An 8,865-nucleotide genomic window follows, 5' to 3' on the forward strand; every position below is an offset into this window, starting at 1 on the left:
ATGAATCATCATCTGAAATCTATCTAGATTGCTTGAATCATTGAACAATCTGGCTATACCTCTTCTGCTCTCTGGTTAAGAGCATACCATTGAAACTTGTTGATCTGCCAATAACAATATTCATTGAAAATCTTTGCACACAAGGGAGTTGTACCTTTTAATTCTAGGAACCTTGATAGAACACCTACATTGACCCATTGTGTTGCTAACAACTTTGTCTTTCATCACATTGGGCACATTAAGAGTCAGGGTATAAACCTATAAACCTAAATCCAAAGAAGAGAAATTGTTAACCACACATATCTATCTAATTATATATGATTATATATTACTAATTATGTGATTATACAAAACAATATACTCATGGCTCATTCCAAGTAGTGAGTAGTAGCTATGGATGAGCCGCTTGTTGGTTTTCTCTAATTTTAGTGCTTTTCATCTACTTTGTTCTAAAATTATTATACTCCTATTTGTTATTTAATCGCAATTCTAGTGTGATTTGTCATGTTTTCCTTTATGGTGGTCATTTAATGGGTCTAGACCCTTTCCTCTACTAATCTATCAAAATTAGCCTTCAATAAATATAATAAATAACATTATGACTATAAATCATTTTGGGTTCTCTTATAAAAATGAATACAATGAGAAAGTGAAAAATATGTGATAGATTTGGAAGCCATTTGATGTATTTGTTTCTCTATGTTTTTTTTTTCACAACATGTAGGATAATTATATTTAGATTTTGAAGGGTAGGGTAGTTGGGGAGATTCAAAAGAAAATGGCTTTTATAAGTGCGATTGAATATTGCAATCAATTAAATTTTCACATATTAATTTATATAAATATTAATTTTTATTTTTCACTATTTAATTAATTCCACAAAAGATCTCATGACAAACATTTAAATATGAATGAATGGTAAAAAAAATAAAAATTAATAAACGAAATATTGAATATTTGTATAACTAAATACACAACATACATATTTATTATGTTTCAGCGAAACTTCCTACATCTAGACTCCAGCAAAAAATTTTGTAAATTACTCAAATATCTGATTACCATTTTAAAAAGAACCAAAGTTGAAAAGCGATAAAATCCTATTGAGAAACGAGGAAGCCATACCCATAAACCAAATTTCCTCTACAACAATTGCACAATGCAACCTTGCACCTCGTCCTATAGCTCCTATATTCTTTCCCCAAATGTGTTCAAAGAAACAAACTAAACCTTGCAAGCTCACAAAAAATAGAATAAGGAAATGCAAACAAGTTCACGGGAAAAAAATATACAAAACCAACCGATTCTAATAAGCATTAAATTTAACTAAAGACTCTATCAAACAAATTAATGTAAACTTGACAGTAGTAAATGGACTGTATGGCTTATTGAGTGATGTGTAAAGGGTGCTCTCTAATTTTACTGATTTTCTTAACCTTGAAATTATTTTTCTCATTGCCTTTTTGGTTCAAGTCCAATCAAATTTCAAACAAATAGTAATATTCTAATTTCTTAAATGCAATGAAATTAGTAGACTTTCTAACTATAACAAAAGTTTACACCAATTTAAAATCTCATTGGTGCAGCTAATAATAAAATGCATTGAATGAAAACAATAATTACCTGCCAAAGGAAAGAACTATTCTCATTGTCTTTTTGGTTCAGGTCCAATCAAATTTCAAACAAATAGTAATATTCTAATTTCTTAAATGCAATGAAATTAGTAAACCTTGTAACTATAACAAAGGTTTAAACCAATTTAAAATCTTATTGGTGTAGCTAACAATAGAATGCATTGAATGGAAACAATAATTGCCTGCCAAAGGTAGAAACTAATAACTATTTTTAAAAAACAAGGGAAATGAAGGTTGAGGCTAGTGTTGAACTTTATATCCCAACAAAAGTAACTTTTTATTATAAAAATTTGTATTTTAAAATGTACACTTTCATTAACTTATGGATATGAACTATAAAAGGAACATTGCAAAATATTATCTAGGCTACATTTATTCTGTCCTCTGAAATAAGATAAAGTTGCTCCTAGTCTAGTCTTAATTAGAAAACACGACAACAAGTAGATTCCTCTCAATTCGATGATGTGACAGCAGGTATATCTATCTTAATCCCTTTCCTTCACAAACCGCTTCTACTTTACTTGCAGGGAAACAATTTATACTGGAGATATCGTTGTCGGTGCCAACCACACCTAGTAGAAGCTGTAGAGACCTCGGAATTTGTGGTACATGACCCTCCATTGTTCCTTCCAAAATCTTCACCACTTCACTCATGCTCGGTCTCTCATTCTCATCATCTTGAATGCATAGCCCAGCCACTACAGCGGCTCTCCTCACCTCTTCCATATCCGCCACACTCGCTATCCTTGCGTCCACGAGGCCTATTATATTTCCCCTCTGGATCTGAGATGAAGCCCAGATAGGAAAGTACAATCTGCTTTCCTCCACCGTTATGTCCAGATTTCTTCGGCCTGATATAATTTCCAACAACGTCATGCCATAGCTGTACACGTCAGCCTTGGGAGTGATAGGAAGGCCAGAGATCCACTCGGGAGCCACGTACCCGCGAGTTCCTCTTGTTGTCGTCAGTACTCGGCTGAAATCTCTTCCCACCAGCTTTGCCAACCCAAAATCAGCAACCTTTGGGCTGAAGTCACTGTCCAGAAGGATGTTTTCAGGCTTGATGTCGCAGTGAATGATGCGATCCCTGCATTCGTCATGCAGGTAAACTAATCCTCGTGCAGTACCTAGCGCGATTTGAAACCGAGTCCTCCAGTTCAACACCTTCTCGACCTCTTCCGATTTAGAGAAGAGGAAGGAGTTTAAAGAGCCGTTGAGCATATAGGCGTACACCAGTAGCCTTTGACTGCCTTCTACGCAGAATCCCCAGAGCCTCACCAAATTCACATGCTGTATCCTGCCAGTGGTGATTATTTCAGTGCGAAATTGCTTTTCTGCTGGCGTGGAACCCTCTAATCTTTTAACAGCCACAGGCGTCTTGTCTGGCAGAGTTCCTTTGAAAACAGAGCCGAATGCCCCGCTGCCCAGTTTATGCTTGAAATTCTCCGTTGCGATTCTCAGCTCTTTATAACTGAACTTTCTCAGTAACAGTGGCACCTCCTCTCCAAGATTTCTCTTCGACAACCTTCGGCGCTTCAACAGAACAAACGCTGCCAACAGGAGAGCGGAAACAGCAAAAAAAGATGCAGCGGCACAAAGTAAAACCTTAGATGCAGGGGCTTTGTTGCTTTTCTGTGAAATCAGATGTGGGATCTCAGAATCTGCAAGCCTAACAAAGACGGATTGGCCCTTTGATGACACGCTCATTCCGAATAAATCTCCAAACCACAATCTACAGACTGGTGGATCGACAGAAATACCCAAAGAAAAGGCTGTGCACGAGCAATTGCTCAGACACGCTTTCCGGCAGCCTTGCTCGGTTGGCTCGTTGTTGATAAAGACAGCTTTCCTTTCGGGCAAGTATTGGTTCTTGGCTTCTAAGAAGTTATCCGTTGTGCCCTTTCTCTCAGAGCATTGCAGGGGTTTTCGCCGAGCACACCCCGTTGACCACCACCCCTGAGAGCCGTGCTTGGGCGTGAATCCCTCCACACAACTGCACACACCATTCGCATTGCACACTCCATACGCCCCGCAGATCTCATAGTCAGTACATTGACCTCGGTATGACGACCATCTTAGACTCCAGCTATCATCGTCCATCCAGAAGTAGAGTTCAAATTCACCGTTCTCGTCTAACATGAACCGGCCCGTGACCATATGTTCTATTGGGTTTAGGCCAAAATTGATGTATATTCTTGAAGGAGAAAGCGTCACACAAGACGCTTGAACTTTCTTCTGACCTTCCAATTCCGGAATCTTAGAAAAATGGTTGTGCCCAATGCACTCTCCACTGGACCAATATGGAACAGTGTTGTTAAAGAACATCATCATCTGCGTCTTTCCTGGAGACGTGTCCATTCGGAAAGAGAAGAGGCCACTTGCAGGATCAGAAGAACTCTTCCACGAAGTGAGGGCCATGCCTTTCCACATCTTCATGCCAGGCAACCATGTGTCTGTCGGATGCCCAAAACTCTCCCAAACAATCGCAGACTCGTTGTGGGAGTCACCCAGCACAATGAAATTACCGGAGTCCGTTATGACTGCTTGGGATGCTCTTTGCCCATTATCAGTCCACCAAACTGACAGGCCATTTCTATCAAACAATCTCAGATGACCGTCGCTTGAAATGTTCAGAACGCCGGGCATTCCTTTGACAGGATTATCTCTGTTAGCCACCCAAACAATGGCCCTCTGAGAGATTGGTGCATACCAGATGCCAATATACCAATTGTTCGTTCCATTCGGACTGAAAAATCCCAATGCAAACGTTCTATTCTTGGAAATGAGGGTCTGATTGCCAGTGAGCGAAGCCCCCAGCTGAAGCGTATCGCCAACATCCAAATTGACACCAGTGCAAATATGCGCTGCAATACTTGCAACTACGGCTAAGAACAAATGCTTAATTGCCATCGAGGAAGGGTGTAGATGGGGAATGTGTTTATTGCATATTTTCGAGTTCTATAAATAGACTCTGAATAGGCTATAATCGAGATGGCTGAAGTAGCCCCATCAATTCCGAAAGGCCAAGTCTGAGAGATCCGTACAAGATTAGTGCCCCGGTAAATTCTAGAATACCATGGTGGATTTTGTCATTACGTATCAGATAAATCAAGAGACTATTATTGCTGTACATTTTGTTCGCTACTTCTTTTCATTTTCCTTATTGGATTAAATATGCAGAGTCAAAAGTAAAACGTAATGCTCAAGTAACCTTCGCCAACTGGAAGACGTAGAAAGCAGAACATGTTTCTAAGGAATCTCAATTAACAGAAGACTTAGGGAGAATGAAATAAAGAAAAGATTTCACAGCGCACTGACCGCACTCCGTTCTGACGACTCCCATCCGTTCTCGATGACTGAGAGTAAGTCAAGTCTTCCCTAAAGTGATTTGTGCCGGTCGAGAATTTTTTTTTGTCTGTTTAAATGAAGATGACGCGCATAATCGATTGGACCCACACGTTTAATGGCCAATTCCATACGAAAAGAAAGTTCACTGTCTACTGATTTTGATTTCGCCATCATATCGATGAAGATCATACTCATAGTGTTTATTATAAATTTGAAATAATTCATATATATTAATTGACCAATACTTCCGTTCAAAGTTACAAAGCTGTGAGACTTCAAATTTATAAAATATTTTATTTAATAAAAATATAATATATTTATAGTTTTTATATAGATATAATTTTAATTTAATAAATTTTTTATAATTTATAAAATATTTTAATTAATAAAAATATAATATATTTATAGTTTTCTATAATGATATTCATTATAATTTAAATTTAAAATTTTTGTTTTTTTAGTATATAATATAAGAAATAAGAATATAAAAAAAATCAATTATATAATATAAGAAATATCATTTTAAAAATATTTTTAATTGAATGACAAAAATTATATTATTTAAGAATACAATATTAAAATATTAAAATCTAAATCAACCTATTTACATTCAAAAAATATAAAAATAAATTATAGTCACCTTAATAAATAAAAATTATAGAATCCATCAAATGGGACTCATATAAGAGCTAAATGAATTCACTCAATCAAATCTTAGAAATATATTTTCTAAAAATTGTAAAGTTAAAAATCTTGCATCTATGCTTATGCAACTTATTAGTTTGATAACAAAAGTTAAAATCAATTAATTTTGACTCTAGAAAAATAAAAATTTAATCACTTCTTAAAGCGTAAAGTTCAAAATGTGTCACAATAGTACTCTAGCAAGTACTAATAAAATGAAATTATTTTTTAAATGTTTAATTCAAGGAAAACAATTATTATTAAAAATATTTGTTAATTTTTAAAAAAAAACTTTATTAGATAAATTATATTATGTATAGCTTTTGATGTTTTCATTATTTGTACATTGAATATATTTGATTCAAATACATTCTCTTTAGTGTATTTGTAATAAGAAGATTCTAAGTTCTTATATATTCTAAATAAAGAATATATTGTGTTTATAATAAAGAGAATATTGAATATGTTCTAAATTTGAAGAATATTGAATAGGTTCTAAGATTATAGTTTAAATATCAACCTTTTCAATATTCTTCTTAATGTGCTTATAAAATATAGTACAAGAAAATTAAAATTGAAATTCTTACTACAAATTATCAAAACTAGCACTTGCACCAACAAGGTGAAATAGTTACATTGATAGCAAGGTAGGCTTTATGTAATGTATTTGAGGGGATGAAAAAGTCAAAAGAAATGGACATTGCATCTCATAAGAATAATTACTTTTAAAACCATTGTGACTATATAGAAATTAGGCAAAAACAAATTAAATATAAATGTGGGAAACTTATATTTTAAATTGGCAAACCCTATAAAATGCTTTTGTAATACAAAAATATTTTCAAACTATATCAAAGTAGATGTCTCTTAAACATGTAATAGTAGAAAAATATTTGAACCCTATATTAGGTGTCAAATTTTAATATTAATTATGTAGTCCTAATCAATAACTAAGATGGAAAATTATATAAGAGGAAAATTCAAAAGTTTCAAATTTGTTAATTGCAAGTTATGTGATTAGTAGATGATATAATTTATAAATATTTGATCTAAAGTATCATATAAATAAGAAAATTTTCCTAATAATGTATAATTAAAAATATCATATGAAAATGGCTCTATTGAACATTTGTACCCAAATTTGTTAGGGAAAGAGTTGTTCCAATTGGGAATCCTCTTTTATCATTTTATTTGTTTACAAATTGTTTTGTATTTTGGAACCTATCTCTCAATGGAAAACATTGGTTGATTGTAAAATTGGTTAAAAGAATTGACTATAGAAATGGATACAAATGTTAGCCCTTGCCCATCTATTCTACTAAAGTTGATTTTTGTTTTTTATAGTGTTCTTTCTTTAGTTTTGTGTATGTTTATAGCCCATGCAACTATGATTGTTATTTTTCTTATACTACCAAATTGTACAAAAGCTATGGTATAATTTTTGTGTTATCTCAATTCTATGGCTGTCGACTATTATCATTGAGAAGAAATACATTATGAAATGGATGAATTGACCATGTTCTATCCATAAATTGTATTATTATTTAGTATAGATATTTAATGAGCCTTGTTATTAATATTGTCAAAGTCACTTTATCGATCAACTTTACTCTCTTTGCAAGTAGTGTCTACTATATTATACATTCTTGTCTATTTAGAATAATAAAGCCTGCTTACATTCTTGTCAAACAATTAACAACATTACAAGTCTACCGATAAACATATCTATATTTTGCGCATATATTATTTTTAAGGCAATGAGATCTCTTTTAAGAATATGGAAGTATTTTGTTAACAAACAATGGGTTTTCCATTGTGCATGCCTTTCTCTTGCAACAATCATGACCAAGGTTGGGGCATTCAATAAAACTGCTGCCATACTTTAAAATATTATGTGAGAACATTTAAGGGAAAGTGGTGATGGAAATTTGGTTTCCTACTGTGCATTTAGTTCATAGCTCATAGTCCGTTGGTTCCAATTTGGCATGGGATCGATCAACTTGCAGGTAGTTTCTGATAGGCCCAAGTGATTATCCTTGGTTTTGACATTTATTCAAGCATTTTGTATGCATCCTCTATCCAACCAATAGCATTATCATCTCCCTTAGGAAACTAATAATTCATGGTGCTTTACAAGGCGCTAACCCTATAGTTTGTCTTTGAATGAGTAGTTATTCTAATAAGAAAAATTCTTCGGCTCAACACAATAGATGACCTACAATTAGGACAAGACTTGGTCATATATCTCCCCTACACACTAAATCTACACTCTTTCTCATGACTAAAACATGTTCTTTTCCTTGTTTGGTGATTGGTTTTTAACTATAGGTTCAAATAGTGAGATAACTTGGGAATACAACAGTGAGGGATCAATAGATCTAAAGATGATTCCAAGGATTATAAAAGAGGGACCATTATGTTGAGAAATAAACCAAAATCTACCACCTTGCGATGAGAATGATGCTTCTTGAGAAAAATATTGAAGGGCAACCTCATGCCTCCATAATTGTATCAATAATTTGAAGATCTCAAACTTAAATTTGTCAATGAATTGATGAATTTTTAAATATCATCTATTAAAAATTTGAATATTGGATGGAGCCAAAGACAAGTGGAGACATCAAGAATATAAATTTTTACAATCAACTAATTGAGACCTTAGGGAAATGGATACACACATGACTAAAGAGACTCTAGGAGAAACATCATTTGACCTTGTAAAAATATAACCTGTTTGGAAGGCACATGAACTAAGGCAACATTAGTTAGGGTTGGTTTCCACTTCAAGCTTTAGAATTTAGTAGAAATTATGGATATATGAAGATTTTCATCTAGGTCAATCTTCACTTTTCAGTTTTTCATCTAATTGTTCTTGATTAGAATATTACAACTTGACCATAAAAAATTTATTACCTCCTATTTACTTGTTTTAAACAAAAAAAGTTATGTCAATGTATAAAACTATACATAATTTGATATTTTGATTGTTAGTATAATTGGTTACAACAACATGTTGAATGTACTCTTTATGATTTTTTATCTAGATGAATTGAACTATACAAGATGACATAGGTGAAATTCATAAGTATTATTTAATCATACAAACAAAACTTAATGTTATAACTCTAAATTGAAAAATAAATAAAAGTGACAATATGATATACTAGCACTTGTACCTCACAGGTCCAAGGGTCAAACA

At 33.4% G+C, this 8,865-nt stretch overlaps 1 pseudogene across 1 annotated transcript; it reads right to left on the bottom strand.

Moving 5' to 3' along the window:
* Window positions 1-1,880: 1,880 nt before the first annotated feature.
* On the bottom strand, window positions 1,881-4,602 carry LOC149536594 (G-type lectin S-receptor-like serine/threonine-protein kinase At2g19130 pseudogene; annotated as a pseudogene). Its single transcript, XR_016356701.1, has one exon. The product of XR_016356701.1 is annotated as a G-type lectin S-receptor-like serine/threonine-protein kinase At2g19130 pseudogene (transcript).
* Window positions 4,603-8,865: the final 4,263 nt, after the last annotated feature.

The sequence above is a fragment of the Cupressus sempervirens genome, chromosome 10 (assembly GCF_028749045.1).
Source record: "Cupressus sempervirens isolate cs-2001-9-10 chromosome 10, ASM2874904v1, whole genome shotgun sequence".
NCBI lineage: Eukaryota > Viridiplantae > Streptophyta > Pinopsida > Cupressales > Cupressaceae > Cupressus > Cupressus sempervirens.